The sequence below is a fragment of the Strigops habroptila genome, chromosome 1 (genome assembly GCF_004027225.2).
Source record: "Strigops habroptila isolate Jane chromosome 1, bStrHab1.2.pri, whole genome shotgun sequence".
NCBI classification, from domain to species: Eukaryota; Metazoa; Chordata; class Aves; order Psittaciformes; family Psittacidae; genus Strigops; species Strigops habroptila.
The window spans coordinates 11,134,956-11,151,886 of record NC_044277.2 but is presented as its reverse complement, the minus strand read 5'-3'; positions in this window follow the sequence as shown (position 1 = coordinate 11,151,886).

Genomic DNA, 16,931 nt, shown 5'->3' with positions numbered 1-16,931 from the left:
CAACCCAGAGAGCAGGAGTAAACGACAGCTGGACCCGTTTGGGCCTTTCATGAAAGAAAAATAAGAGTATGATTAATAACCAAACACAGGGCAGAAAGCGTCACGCTGGGGATGCTGCAGGAAGAGCGGCGTGCAGCGCTGGGCTTCTGCGCCTGCCCCCCTGCACAAGCCATTTCCCACCCCTGAGCATGGTCTCTCTGAGGCTGGGTGGCTGCTGGTGGCATTGGGGACAGCAGCAGCAGCAGTGGCAATGAAGGTATGGATAGAAATCCCCTCTGGGTGCAGGGGTCCCCAGGGGCAGGGGAGCTGAAACCTTGCCAGTACAGCAGCTGAGTTGCCAAGCTTGGACAGCAACTGGGAAGCCCTACCTGGCTGCAGCTCTTTAACAGTATGTCGTGGCATTTATTTTCATCAGTAACAGCGCTCTTCATACTGTAATAACAGCCAATCACACACGAAAATCAGCAGAAACTCTAACCCCTCCAGCAGTATGACTGCAACAAACCCCAGGTATGCAGCTAGCACACCCTGCTGCTGCCTCCTGAGGCCCCAGCACAGGGCTGAACCCCTGCCCATCTCCTTGCAGTGGCAATGGCTACCTTATTCTGGAGACCCCAGGGTGGGCAGGTACCCACCTAGATTCTGTCAGTGAATTCTCAGACCATGGTTAGGATAATAACCAAAAGAGACGTGGCAGGGCTGGGGGCTCTTTCCCTGGCCATCAGCGACACCTCTGTGAAGGTGGGGTGAGTAGGCAAGGACCAGAGTGTCCAAATAGCTCCATTTGTTCACTCACCACACCCTTTGGTGAGGAAAGCCTTATTGTTCCCAATTCCAGTTATCTCAAAATCATCCACAATGCCAGCCAGCGTGACATGGGACACTGACAAAAGCACTGGTGCACAGTGGAAAAAAATAGGCAGGACTCAGTTCTAAAGGGAGGAGGTGGAGACCCCCCTTCCTTATCTGCTCACACCAGAACGAAGCTGCAGAAGTAGCTCTGGGCACCACCAATGTGCTCTGCCTCTCCTGATGTGGAGGTGCAGGGGCTGCCATGCATCCATGGCTCTTGCACCACCTCTGCAGCATTCTGGAAAGACAATCTACCTTCTCAGTGGACTGGGGCAGTTTCAGAGCCTGCCTGCCCCTGGCAGAGAGAATCCACTCAGAGGGTCTGGCAGCATTTACCCAGTTTCCCAGAAACTACCAGATTTCTTCCTTTTTCAGGGATGGGCTGATAGCTCTTGGTTGAATGAGGCCACTGTTCATCTCCTTGGAGCTCAGCTCTGTCACTGTTGGTTTGTGAACATCCTGTTGTTCACAAACCAATGGCCAATCTTCCTACCTCCTCTCAGGTACCTGTTTGAGTGGGAATTGCCCTTTCCTGGAAGCAGTGCAGTACAGCCTGTAACCATACCTGAAATTAATTTTAAACACAATCAATATGTGTCTCAGTTCTGGCTCCTGATTGAGATCATTCACTTTCGAGTGGGTAGGGGGTCCTGGTTTCAATATTTTTCCTCTAGGCAGAGCTTAACACAAATTCCAACTACCAGATTCATGGGAGAGTCCTGGAGCTGCAGCATTTCTGCCTCCATCTGGTGCACAGACACCCCAGCACGCTGCATGCTAAGACATCTTCTGCTGTATTTGTAAATAATGCTAATTACTCTGAGCTCCTTCAGAAGCACTGGAATTAGAATAGTGAGCAAAGCTGGCCCTCTGAGGTGCTGCAAGCCTGGGTTAATCAGACGGTGCCACAGAGCGCAAAAACTCAGCTGCAGCAGTGCTGCAAATACCCAAAGATGAACCACAGCCATGCTGATGGGGCAGAGCTGATAGCCCCCATGTGGGCTCAGACCTCCCTAAAACTCCTCTGCAGTAGAAGAGGACATCAAAAGGCTCAGTTCTGAGCTCAGCCGAGGAGTTAAGATGAAAACGCTTATTCTTGTGAAGCAGTGGGAAGTGAAGGCTCTCAGGGAGGCTGTGGGGTGCACTGCCCTGGGACTGACAGCAGCCCCAACACTGCAGTCATACGAAGAGGCTCACATGGACGTGGGCTCCACAGCTGAGCTGTGAGATCAGGAGTTTCTCAGGAGCAGTACATCAATGAAATCCATCGATTGATACGGAGGATGTAATCAGTGCCTTGTGAGGCTGCGAATAGGCCAGCAGCAGCTAAGGCTGAGATGCTGAGCTCTGTTTCTGCTGTGATCAGGACATGTAATTTTTTTAGATTGTTTAAGATTCTTTTTTGTTTACCATATAGAAAAATAAATCAATATGAACTCTTCATTAGCAACTGTAGTGATAGGACAAGGGGTAATGAGTTCAAACTTAAACAGGGGAAGTTTAGGTTAGATATAAGGAAGAAGTTCTTTACTGTGAGGGTGGTGAGGCACTGGAATAGGCTGCCCAAGGAAGTTGTGAATGCTCCATCCCTGGCAGTGTTCAAGGCCAGGCTGGATGGAGTCCTGGGTGACATGGTTTAGTGTGAGGTGTCCCTGCCCACGGCAGGGGGGTAGGAACTATATGATCTTAAGGTCCTTTCCAATCCTAACTCTTCTATGATTCTATGATTCTATGAATAATTTTCAAAGGGCATGGAAAAGGACAAAGACCCTCCCTTTTTTATATAAAAAACATATTTTGCAATATTAAAAGAAATCTTATGCTTATGGCAAATATCATTCTCATTCATTCCTGGGTCAAGCGCAATTCAACCTCATTTATGCCCAAGTGCCAAGATTAATTTAGGTTTGTGCAGCTGCAAACTTGACACTCACTGCCTCAGCCACATACATTAACCACAGGCTCTCCCCAAACAGTGACACATGTCTTTATGCTGTGGTCAGTCCTGTGGTACTGCCCATAGCACGAAAATAGCTGGGGGAGCTCCACAGGCGAGTTTTGCAGCCTGCACTGAGCTCTGGCTGAAGGCAGGTAAGTCTCACACTGACCCAGTTGCTCTAACATGGATGTGGCCAAACTGTGGTGTCCAGGAGCTACACCAGGAGATGGGTACAGGGCAAGAGAACATCTATGCCATGAAACAGGGTTCAGTGTGGGGCTGTCCTAGGCAGCCAAGACCCAGTTGGCACAGCCGGGGGCAGAGCGAGGGTCTGGCTAGATCCAGATCGGAGAAGAGCCAGGCTGTATTTACATGGCACTCCCTATGAGCTCCCAAACCTTGGCTCTTGGCAGCTACAGCCCGATTTGTCTAGACTACATCTGGACTTGAGCTGGCTCCTGGCCAGCTTGAATGAATCTCTCAACACCGTGCTTCCCACACGTCCAACCCTAGGATTAGCGTGGACAGAGAAAGCATCCATCTATCTGCAACAGCCAGCATGGTCAGTCCTGTAGATGCTGATAAAATATCCTGGATTTGCTGGAACAATGATGTCCCCAAACCTTTGAAGTAGACACATCTTGGTTTGTGTTTGCAGTTCGTGCAAGAGTCTCTGTCCTTGACTGGCATTCCTTGGCAATACTGCAACATAAATACTAACAATATGCACTATAAATATACATTTTCTAGCAGCTGAGCCAGAACTGACTGAAGTCCATAGAGAGGCGTAGACAGCCTTCACTGGTTTTACAGCGGGACATTTATTTTTGTCCTGAATGAAAAAATTAATTACCATCTAACTAAAAGTTTTCAGGTCATACTTGACAATCAGGCCATGTCCATATTAGTATGTTAAGCAGCACACATTCCTGGGCCCTGATACACAATCATCCATGCTATGGAATAGTTAAAATGTTCCATTGTGCAGTGCTGGCCCATGTTAACTAGAAGGCTTCCAAGCAATTCCCAAGCACAGTGGTTTGGGAGTCAATACAGGCTATTCAGCTCTCAGTGGGCAGGTTGGGTATGGCTACCTTGTTTTGATGGGTAAGGGAATTGGGAATTTAACTGTATGGACATGCTGTTCCATGCCAGTTGGCCTCAGGGCCAGAAATGGTCCCAAGCACATTTATTTTACCACTATAGACATAGCGTTTGGTTGTGACCACTTACTCCAGTGTGTGTAAACAGGTAATTAGGATTGCACAATTGTTGCTTGCATTAATTGTATATGCCAGATCTTCAAAAGAGGGTGGGTGCTCAGCACCCAATATGCACTGTTTTGTAAAAAAGAAGCAGTAATTTTGCATAATAAACACTTGAAAACGTGGCCCCAGGGGTCTGTGCAAGACTGGCAGAATTCAGTAGTAGTTGACTTTGCTATTTCTATGGCGGTTTGGGTTGGGGTTTTTTGTTTGTTTGCTTTATCTTTATTGCAGTTTCTGAAATCTGTGACTTATTGTGGCTGTCCAAATGGATGTGAGAGTAAAGAGAATTCGCACTCAACATTTTTCAGAGAAAATCGCTAAGCTAGAAAGTGGAATCCTTGGGAGTACAGAAGGGAAAAACAACAGGGATGGTTAAAAATGGAGGCCTGGGGCTATTGGAACACTAGAAGCTCTGGCTGCTGGAAACCTGGTCGCCAGCACTAGAATCATGGAAGCAGGTGATTTAAACTGATTATTTAAATAGTGTTAATTAGAGCTATAACAATAAGCATTTTTTTTTTTTCTTTTCACTGAGGATCACAATAGCATCTTTTCTATTGTCAAAATATGTATTTTTCATATTTCTTCAGCTCATTACATTACCTACTGCTCTTTAATTAACATCAGATTAATAGCAAGGAATTTTCAAGGGCAACTTGATGTGTTGGAGCATATTCCTGTTTGATCAGCCTGGTTACTTAGTGACTGCATTTCTCAAACTCTTCCCTGCTGTGCTGGTCATTCAGCACAATTTGAGGACTAGGATAAATCCTGGATTACAGTGAGTTTCTGTCAGGCTCATGACCCTGCTTGCAGTTGCAGAACCTCCAGTTGGGCTTTTGAGCCCTTTTATTGGGAATCGTGGTGTTAGTGTCAAAGTCTTCAGTGCCAGTTGGCTCTAGTTTATGTGTGTAGATAAGGTTGAGGGTTTTCTGATTAGGTTTGTCTGTTCACAAAATTAATATAATGCTAATCAATTAATCATGAAAAAAAAATCCTATTCTGTATGTTGATCCTTTTCTTTCCTTCCTTGTAGGATTTCAGAACCTCTTGAAAATGTCACAAATAGTTCCCAGAGGTCACTTTATCTCCTGCTGAAGTACAGCCAGCTTTGGAGTGATCTGTGGCAAATATTTAACATTCCAGAGCAACAATTTAGGCTAGGAAGTGGAAAGGAAAGCCTCATTCAATTGAAACTAGAGGGAGATGTCAGATAGGCAGGATGTAAGTACCTCAATTGTGCTTTGATTAATTACAGCTACCTCCCTGAGGTAGTCATAAGCTTGGTCACCTTTTATAAACAGTCATAAGAGGAAAGGAACTATAGAAAGGGAATTTCAGAATCATCCTTTGCAAACATGAATGAGTTAAACACTATCTGATAAGAAGGCAGTGTTTTGGGTTTTATTTTCAAAACATCCCCTGTGTAAATGAGTAATGCAACGTTCAACCTCTTGAGCAAGTGGCCACGTACATAACAAGCTGTTTACTCAAGATACTTCCATCAAACACAATCAGGTTGCCTAACTAAGTTTGCAAGCAAATGTTACAAGACCCCCATTGCAACAGGTACTGACTGCAAAGGCCTCGCATAAAAGTCTAAGAAAGGATTAAAGCTAAATGTGACATGGATAGATAGTGAACACTGACGTACAGAAATGTTATCTCTGGGAAAACACAGCCGGTGACAGGCGGGCAGCCGGAAAATAAAGCCTGACAGGGAGCCAACAAGTGTAACACTGGAGGCAAAACCTGCCAGTCAGGGGAAAGGTGAGAGAGAGGAAAGATTTAGTGGGAGATTTTGCCCTTTTCTGCAACTGATTAGATCCTTCCCAGCACAGACCCTGGAGCAGTTTGATTTGATTTGACTGCTCAAGGCAGTCTGGCCTGGAGGTACATGTTCTGCAAAAGCATGCAAGATTTACTTTTAAAACTACATCTGATAAATAAAACCCATGATATAATGTACCAGTTTATCTCAAGAAAGCCAAAAAGCAGAGCAGTAATCAGGAAAAGATTCATAACAAAATGCCAGGACATAGATATCTTATTCTGAAACCAATTTCTCTCCAGTACTGGAGGTCTAAGATCTCTGCATAATAAAAATCTTCGTCTTTCCAGGTTTTGGCACAGGAACCATCAATTTCTGCTAGTCAGACATTATTCTCCAAAACCTGACATTTAAAAGTGGTCATTTTGAAAGTGTTATTCAAATTTACCCAATCATTAGTAGATCAATATCCTCTGTCTTATGCCAGACTGGAGAGACAGCTCAAGGAGACTTGGAGCTGGGTGAAGAGTCTCACAGGCCTGGCTAGTCCTGAGGTTCCAGTTCGAAGCTCTGACACATCTTCCTGCATCATTTGCCTCTAGACTCTTCCATGAAGTAGGCATCCCTCTGGCAGTATCAAGATTGGCTATATGTTTAAAATGGAACAGAGGACAGGGAAGAGGTGGAAGGATGGCAACTTTCTGAAACCTGGAAAAGTCTCAAAAAAGTATCAAACTGTTTACAAGGTCAAGAGATGGGCAGCAGTCAACATAGATTTGTTAAAAGCAAGTCATGTAAAATGGTTCTTTCCTATTTGAGCAGGGTAAAAGGTTTAGGGAATAGAGAGAAGGTAAGGGTCTTTCATCTTGATTTTTGTCTTGGTGTAGTCCCACAGGACAGGTAAATACTCTCTAGAATAAATCACTATGCAATAGCTAGCACAATAGCTTAGAAAGTACAGCATTAATTTAAACATGAGTTAATCACCACTGATATGGAAAATTAGCCAGTGGAGTTCTGTAAGGGTCTGCCCTGGTCACCTTCTTCTATAACAACCTGGGTGATGACAAACCTTGTATGCTATAGAAGCCACGGTCGGAATTCAGAATGTTTGACACAAGTTGCAGAAATGGGCTGAAACAGGAAAAGTTCAGTAGTGCAGGTGCAAAATGCTACATGTGGGCAAATATAGAGTAACTAGATCAATTTGGGACAGGGAACAATTGTTTAGCTGGCAATTCTCTTTCCAGAAGACTCTAGGGTTATAGCAGATCACATGCTGAACATGAATCAGCTGTGTCATGGGATTGCAAAAAAGGCAGACATTGTATTGGGTTCTCGTAAGAGGAATGCAGCTTGCGAGACAGATGAAGTCATCCTTCTGCTCTGCTTATCATTGGTGAGGCCTTGGCTAGGGTATTATGTTGAGTCTGGGGCACATCAGTAAAGATGTGGGTCACCTGGGAAGAGGGAAATAGGAATCATCAGAGATCCTAAAGGGAGTTACTTTGTCATGCTGAGACTGAAGAACTTGTGGTCAGCTTAGTGAAAAGTGAAGGGGAACACAACAGTGTTCTCCAAATACAAGAGTGCTTAATCTTTTTGAAATTTATAGTGTAGCTCAAATTTAATTAGAAAATGTTCAGATTAGTCACTGGGATAAAAAAACCTAACGATCAAAGATAATGAAACACTAGAATCAATAGTAGAGCTTGAAGGACAAGTGACGCAAACATGACAGGAATTTCATAGGTAGTTTATTGTTTTTAAAGGATCATGTTTTGAAACAAGAAGGATTTTCCTTAGAGATCGTTCCTCTTTAGTTTAGCTGTTGCCAGTTTACAGCATATTTTAGGTGTAAAAACTCGCCCAGACGCATATCATGCCTGAGGTTGGAAGGGGCCTCAAGAGATAGTTTAGCCTAACATGCTGCTCAAAGTGGGGGCAACTAGAGATAGCAGCTCAGTGCCATATGCAGTCAGGTTTTGACTATCTCCAGGGATTTAGACTCCACAATGTCTCTGTGCAACCTGCTCCAGTGTTCAACCACGCTCATATTACTGGGGTTTTTTGTGGGGTTTTTTTGATCTAATGGAATTTGCTGCATTTCAGTCTGTGCTCATTGCCTCTTGTACTGTCACTGGGTGCCACTGAGATGAGTTTGGCTTCATCTTCTTAAATCCCCCCATCAGGTATTTATTCACATGGATAAGATGCCTCTGAGCCTTCTAATCTCCAGGCTGAACAGTCCCAGTTCTTCCAGCCTCTCCTCATATGAGAGATACTCTAATCCCTTAATCAACCTCATGACCTTTCTCTGGGTTCCCTTCAGTATGGCCAAGTGCACCCAGCACTAGGCACAACACTCCAGATGTGTCTCACCAGGGTTGAGCAGAGGGGTAGGGTCAACTCCTGATGATGCATCCAGGTCATCAATGAAGAACTTGGAGTATTGTTTCCAGTGCCAACTGTTGGGGTAGACCACTAATGAGTGGCCTCCAGCTTGGTATATGCCAGTAGTCACAACCTTTTAAACTTGGCAACTTAGCCAGTTGTCAGGGCACCTCAGCATCCAGTTATCTAGTCTGTACTTCATCAGCTCATCTATGAGACTGTGTCAAGAGACTTGCTAAAGTCAACATAAACAATATCCACTGCTATCCCTTCATCCACCAAGCCAGGCACTTCATCATACAAGTCTATTGGGTTGGTTAAACACAATTTCCCCTTCATAAATCCATCTGAATGCTTATAGTCACCTTCTTGCCCTTCATATATATGGATATGGTATCCAGGATTATTTGCTCCATTACCTCCCCAGGGACTGAAGTGAGACTCACTAGGTTGTAGTTCCCCAGTTCCTCCTTTCTACCACGGTTGATGATAGTAATGACATTTGCTTTCTTCCAGTCCACAGAAACTTCCCTGATTGTCATGACTTTCCAAAGTTAAGTTAACTGAAAGTGGCCTTACAATGACATTGGCCAGCTCCCTCAGCAGTGCAGGTGCATGCCATCAGGTCTCCTGGACATGTTCGCTTCAAATGCCCTAACTTGGTCCTCATGCACCAGTGGTAAGTCTTCCAGGCTGCAGACTTTCCCTCTGATGTCAGGGCCCTGGGATTCCTGAAGGCAGGTCTTACCAGTAAAGAGTGACGTGAAGAGGGCATCAAGTACGTCGGCCTTTTCCATGCCCTTTTCACCAGATCCCCTGTCCCATTCAGCATCAGGTCTACATTTTCCCTATTCTTCCTTTCACTGCTGACATACCTGAAAAAACCCTGAAGTTCAGGTTGTGATCCTGCTTTTTGCCCCGCTCCCTCCTCTCAGGATCCTGTGCTCCACCACCTTATGGCCACTGCAGTCAAGACTGCCCATGACCATCTTATCCCAGATCAGTCTTTCCTTGTTTGTAACCATAATGTCTGTCACTACACAGATGTGTGTCAGTGCGTAAGGAAGGGGGAAATTGCCATGTGGGGAAGTTTAGGAATCAGATTATTTCCTGCTGCATTCTGAAAAAAAATAGAGAATTAGGGTATGGATCTCCTTATATATTCAGCCCATCTGTCTATCCCATACATCTGCCACTGTAATTGGACAGGAGCTACCCCTGAATTAATTTTTCAGCAGGCAGGGTTGGGCAGGTATCTGTGTTATACTTTTGAGTCCAGTCCACCATAGTCAGTCTGACTCAAAATTTCCCCAAATCCTCCTTCTATGACTAGGCAAAGGGAATTATCAGAAACTTCTGCTGGGGCTGTGAGAAGAGGTAAGATGTCTAGAGAAATTGCGAGGATGTGGTTTGGAAGGAGCAAGAGTAAGGGACAACATGCAGAATGAATGTAAAAATTAAAAAGCAGATCAAGAAAACCTTCCTGTTTGCAGAACATGACCCTGGGATTCAGAAGGCTGATTCAAGTCATACCTCCACCACTGAGCTACAATATACCTTTAGTTAAGTCCTGTCATTTCTTTGGGTTATTCTATCCCCTCCCTCCAGCTGCAGAAGCGTTGAGGGCAGGACAGGGAAGAGGAAACGTTTGGTAAGGGAAATCTATCTAAGCCTGCACATGGTAGGCACGTGTCTCGCATCACGTGAGGTGAGCAGTTATGTGGCTGTGGTGCTTGCTTCCCTGTCTGCCTCAACCAGATGTGTAAGCTTGTCTGCTGCAGAAGCTTTTCCTCATGCTTGTAATAAGGTTGTGACCTTAGGCCCCAGCGCTCTTCTCACTGAGCACTGGATTTCCTGCAGAAGGCCAGGTTTGGTCCATCTCCCTTATGCCTGGGAATGTCCTGTGTTCAGTGCTGTGGTGGCTCTTCTTTTCCTGGCTTAGCAGAGAGGAAGGATGTTTGAGAGGCTGGAAATGAATGAGGTGAGTTGGAGGATATGGAGGTGACTTTGTCAGGGAGATACAATAGGTTGGCTTATTTTTCCTGTTTCCAGGGAAATATTTTCTTTTCTCCTAGGGCAGATAGGAGAGGTTATTCCTCTGCATTGATAGCTGCACTTTACATGACCTTGTCCGCTATTTGAGATGGCTGCTCTGAGGTGTAGTCACAAGAATGAAAACAAACAAACAAAAAAAAATGTAAAAAAGACAGAATTCCCTTGTTCTGCAAATAAAACGGGCAAAATAAAACGTGAATGAGATGTAAGAGAGAGGAGGATGGGCAAAATTATCACCCTCCATAAATCAAATGGCACAGCCCCAAGAAGGGATATGGCTTACACTTGCACAAACAGGCATTACCTTTTGCCCTTGCTAGAAGTGACTCAGCTGCAAATATCATCTGCCATTGATTGTTACCCCAGAAAAACAAGTGATTTGTGGAAGGGCATGTGCAAGGCACTGGAGCCCGGCAACAGGGCACAAGAGAGATCAGCAGTCTGCTTGCAAAAGACATCTTCCTAAAGACCACAACAGCCTTTGAAGCACACTTGAAGGCACAGAGTAGCACTACAGGCAGGCAAATAAAACCTGGCTCTCCCCAGAGTTAATGAAAGTATTGCCACTGGCTAACTTCCTGGGGAACAGTCTGGGAGCTGGACTGCAGCCTCTAAACTAGGATTTCGTACACTGCAGCAGTACTTACTGGTCTTGGCATGTGAATAAACAGCAGGAACAAGCTTCTATGCAATGAGCAATGGAGAAATATTTACCTCCCTGAAAAGTCAATATTTTAGCACAAACACTATTGGGAGAGTTTATAAGGGTATTTTGTTTGTAAGCAAACTTCAAAGCTTTTTATGGCTTAGTTTTTTAGCTACTATTATTTACATTTTTTAATGGCGAAACAGTTCCCAGAAGACTGAATGGGATGAGTTTATGGCTCCAGCAAACCCAGGGAGTGACACACAACACTTCAGTGCAGGCTGTGCAATGGGAGTGAACGTGCTAGGATGCTGGGCCAAGCTGTTTTCCAAGAAGATGTTCAAAGTGATGTCCTGAGCCTGGGCTTCTGGCTCCTACTAAGTGATGTGATTTTCAAATACCCTGTAGATTAAAGATTGCTTTCCAGTGCTCCCCACTTCTGAAAACTGTGCAGGTTGACTCAAAGTTTAGTTCTACTTTTTATCCTGTCCAAATTCAGTCCTTCAGTGTTATTTCCTCTTACAGGATACTTTTTGGTATCTTGGGAGCCATTTTAAGGTTCCCAATCCTTCTGTCAAACAAATGGAGGGACCTGAGAGGGGTGACCTTGGACACAGAAAGAATGAAGCCAGGCCACCCAACTTTAGTAACATGTGATCTTGCAGCTGATAGAGACATTACTGTAAGCTCTCCATAACCCCTGAGTTTAGGTAGTAATTCAGCATTATTATCCCCGACAGTCCAGGGAGCTGAGGTAACCATTTTCGCAATTTAGCAGTGAACCAAAAGCTGAGTGATGAAGTGGCTAACCTGATGATACTTGGCTTGGTACAAAGACTGCAGTCTTATCCCCCAGCCTCCTTTGTGCCTTACTGTGCAGACTCCCTGCTTAGCTCTGTAAAACTGCCTAGAGACAAACATTAAGCACCTCTCCCTCTGGCTTCCTTACCAAAACCTCTCACTTTAATATTGAAATGCTGTAAGAAAAATAGATCCAGACATATGCTTCGTACAAAGCCCTGCGGCTCTAAATAGATAGTTTAAATAAAAGATGAGGTGCAAAACTGAAAGGTCATGGAAAGATCATTAACCACGCAGAACTGTAGAGTCTGCAGTTTTAATCCTACCTCACAAATTATTCGTTTCCTGCTTTGATGACTTTAAGCATAAATGTGATATTAGTGTGGCCTTCCTGAGCACCTCTGCCCCACAGATTCCAGAGAAAAAATATGCCGTGATTTGCATCACTTTGCTGCATGTGAAAAGAAGATCTATTTCTCACATGTAGTGCTTCAGAGCTGCACCACTTAAAATTGTCTTGATAATTCTGTCTAACCAAATCCCAGCTGTATAGCTGTCGCTGCTGCTGTTGCTATACCCTGCCCTGTGGATGGCTAACATGACAAAGAAGCCAGGGTTTCCTGGAGTATCTCAGTGGTTAGGTTGCTGGCAGATGACTCAAGCACAGAGGGGTTTAATTTTGCTTCTATTCAGTGACCTTGAATAAATCATTTCCCACCCTCTGAAAGTGCTTTGAAAATGATGTCTGACAAGTGGTATATAAGAAAGAACTTGGTGTTTTTGCAGGGCCTGGTAGTCATTTCAACACAGCCATTTTGTAATCAGAGAGACAATGGTTTATACTGGTGCCAATGTATTTCATTAGGGCCCTCCAGTACTATGTGGTTCCCAGTGGTACAGCTCACTGCTGTGCCATGAACACCTCAGCTCTCTTTCCCACCGCCCTTGAGCTCCCCATGCCTGTGTTGCTTGGTGAGAGTGATAACTCCAGCTTTAAAGGAAAGCTAATATGGTTGGTTGGCAAACACAATATTCAGTTCCCATGAACAAAGGAAAGTATGCATCATGGGGGGATGGCAGACAGTTAGAGATACAAAGTATGAAAATGGATTTTGGGAGAAAGCTTTCTGACAGTGAGATTTGAAGCAAGAAGCTCATGCAGCAGGGACCCAAACCACATGGAAATTCCAGGCTTGCTTCTGAGTGTTGAATTAGTGGGAACCCTTCTCAAGAACAGAGTGGAAAGGAAGCACTATGACAGTCCGATGAGCTCCTGCATTTGGGGCAATGGATGCCTCAGTGAATGTCTGCTCCTTTCCTAAGCTTCTTTGTGTGCAGAGAAAACCCAGTATCTTGTACTTCCTTCAAGTCTTTCAGGTTTTGATTACTTCTGGATGTTTTTGGCCTTTTTGATTGCCACGCACTAAGTGTCCATGATTGTATTCTGAAAAAAGAGAGAGCTCAGCCAAGTTGTTACATTGAGAATCAAGTGGGGCACAAGTAAGATTTATACTTTCCTTTCTGTCACTTTGTCTCACATGTAGGAGTATTTTCGCATAAAGCTGTCCAGATGTTTCTTAATCTGTATCCCTCCCTGTCACCCTTCCTGTTCTTCTCAGTCTTCTCATTTTTCTTTTGCAATCCTGAGGCATTCTTTTTTAAAAGATTTGTTCAGAGGAGGGGGCTTGCTTGCAGAAGTCCAGCTGAGTGATAGAAAAACATGAGTGTTGAATGGTTGTGCTGGTATGGCACCATTGCATTGAGTGCTGGCTGACTACAGAAAACGTGGGTCATTTATCATCAGCTGAAGGTTGCTCTCTGCTCTAGAAGAAAGAGCAGTTTTCCAGTAGAAAGCTGTCTATATGCAAATCACCACTTCTGTTGGCATTAGAGACCAGATTGAACGGGTACAGGGGACATGTCTCTGAAGGACGTCTCTCAGTTTGTGTCAGGAGACACAGAGAGCTGAATAAGAAGAACATTGACCTGCTACATCTCTTGTTTCTGTTCTGTGGAGTGTAAGCAAATGTGCATTTTGGAGCTAAATTCCACCAATGTCCTTAGCTAATATCACATTGCATCACATTGCTAGAAAGGACAGGAAACACTGGAAAAAAGTTTTTTTTCCCCACCGTGGCCTACCTACCTCTTTCATGCCTGAATGCTCTCTGCTGTTGCTTATTGTTTCAGAGAGGTTCCTAAGGTCTGTGGGCTATGCTTTTTACACTACTGCCTGATCATGCACTCTGAGAGGTTGTGATCTAATCTCGTAAATTGTTCTGAAACACTGCTCATGTAAAAGGTGCTCAGCCTGACTTGATGGCCTTAAGAATCTCTTTTCAGTGTTTGTATTTCAGCTCAGTGCTCTGCCCTGACTGTGTTTCTCTGTTTGAGCACACCTTTTCATAACACCTGGAGGTGTAACAGGTACCTGAGGGTTGCAGGTAAAGGATCTTCCAGTGTGTTATTTTATGTACTTGATTGCTATGTTCTTGTTTTTCTGCAAAACCTATGTGTCCCTTTGCATCCTCTACCATGTAGCTGTAAAGAGGAAACTGTTGGCCCAGTGAGGTGTAAGTTGTATTTAACCTACTGGGAAGCCAACAATGGTTTTGCTGCTGTTGAGCACCTAGAGCTTTGAAATCCCATTTCCATGCCAGGAAGAAGAATTAGGAAGAAACCCAGAGTGATAAAGCGAAGAAATGATCTGGCAGCCTCAGCAGCACTGCAGTGAGATTCAAGCAGACATTAGATCATTGTCACCTACTGCAATAAGGGACCCAAATTTGGCTTTTGTACCACATATTATTGTATGAGTTGGCCCAGGTACATCTGTTGGTTTTTCAATTCAATTTTGCAAGACTGCCTTGTTACAAATGAGAAGTTGAGCAGTACTACTTCAGGCTTAAGTTCTATAAAACAGTTTGTCATTTGTGTTTCCTTTGCTGTGCATGGCAAACTTTATGGCAAGAGCAAGAGCTTTCTGGTGGCCTTCATCTAGTACTGCTGCATACATAAATGATATTCCAGTCCCAGCAAATGGACAAATACATTTTGAGAGTGCAGTCCAAAAGCCTTGTTTTCCAGTGTGCCAAATGCACAGAGCTCTATCAATTTCAGCTGGATTTCAGATGACTTGAAAAGAAACCAGGAACAAATCCAGTCCAATCTGCAGTATTGAAATTGAACTTTCAGACCAGTGTAACTCCACAGAACAGGTTCGATTTAATATGGGAGTAAACAGGAATCCACATAGTTTTTGTGACAAAGGTGCCCCTGTCCTGATGGCCTGGGTCTGTGGGCTACCCTGTGTGTTCCTCATATTAGGGAGCAGCTCTCGCACCAAACAGCACCCATGGGTTCAATGTATCTAGCAGCAGTTGTAGGTTTTTTGCCAGTATAGGAAAGGGAGTCATCATTTGGCCCCACAGGTTCTAGTCTGGAAGTTTTTTAAGGGTAGCTTTGAACACTGAAAGAAGTCCTTGTCCTTACCCAGATCCACATGTCTCTTCTCCATCTGTGTTGGCAGTTGTGTGGTGGAAGCATAAGGCCTGGGCCAGGAAAACCCCCAAGGCGTGGAGGACAAGGGCTGCATGTGTGAACCATGCCTCAGTGGGTGAGATCTGGCAGATTGCTATGTGTGAAAAGGCTAAAACCCATGTGCTTCTGTGTGTGCTGAGCCATCCTTCAAGTGACCCTCATCAAGGTGCTGCTGAGCTGACACATGCTAGACTGTGAATGCAGCAAAAAGTACAGAACTGGCCCCAGACAGAAATGGAGAAAGGATTGGACCGCACTGGTAGAAAATGGGTGGAAAAACATGTTCCTTCATACCTTCCAGCCATGCCTTAGGGCTCGGTTTAAAAGTGAAGAAAACATCAGCTTAGCAAAACGAGAAAAAAAGAAAAAAAGAAAAAAAAGGGCTCTACAGATCTGTCTCCCTTTTTTTGTTGAGTTTGCACATTTCACTTCTACAGGGGGAATAACAGCTGCAATCTTTCCTCATCACAATTGCAAAGAAATGATCATCCCCTTTCGCTACATTTCCTAACTCCCCCAGTTCCTCTTTCAGGTTTATGCCTTTTCTGTATGAAGTTCTCTTGGTAGCATGGAAATTAATTGAAATGAGTGTGACTAAGAGGGGAAGACCAAATAATGTCAGGATTTCAGTAGTAGCTCCTGAGTTGCGTAAGTACTATTTTTACAGCGATTGCAGACAATCTCATGAATCATTGCAAATGTACACAGCTAAACACAGGCTGTTTCTTCCCAAGGCTGGGCCTGAGTGGTTAAAGCTTGTACATCCATGGAGCATGGGTGCTAATAATAACCACTGCATTTAGACAGCTCCGTGAGCTGGTGTCACTCACAAACATGATGGGGCCTGATCTGCAGAGGTGTAGCAAAACCACAGCACTCATTGAAACAAATCTCCTGCAAGCAATTACCAATTCCTGTAGCCTTCTTGGACTTCCTGCAAAAGACCTCACCCCCACAGACCATTAAAAATGTCCCTGCCAAGATTCTGGAGGTAAAAACATGTCCAAACCCTCACATGCTCTATTACTCCTTTCCTTCCTTTGTCTGTACGTTATTTAAGTGTCTTCAAGGCCAGCTGGAACCCTTTGAGGCCTCAATTTGAGGCAACTTCTGTACTCCACGTACCGTTTGTCCAATTTTCTTGCGGAGGCATTTGAACTTTCTTCCGTCTGCACGTCTTGCCATTTGTAACAGGAACTTGTTCCTGAACTGAGATCGGCTCATTGTTCAGTGCCCATCTGCAGAATTATCAGCCTAGGCTGTTTCTTTAGAAAGAATTAAAAAAGGAAAAGGGAAAGAAAAAGCTATCCTCTTTACTACATGACAGGCAGTAATCCTTATTAAGTTCCTCTATAATCTTTATTGCTATTACAGCTTGCTTCCCTCTGCTCTGCACTCCTTTTTAACTTCTTTCAATCTGAGCAAACTGGGAGTTTTACCCTGGTGTGCTTTTTCATTCCCACTGACCTTGAGATGGCATATTTCATTTTGGGAGAGGCAATATTAATCAGTGCGGCTGCATGAGTATCTCTAATGCCTCATGAAGAAGGCTTCCTGTGCTTCCAGTCTCGGCTCCTCTTGTGCCTCTTGGCCCCGTGGCCGCATTACATTACCTTTACTTACTGCTCTATAGTCTCCATGCTGTCTACACTGACAGGATGCATC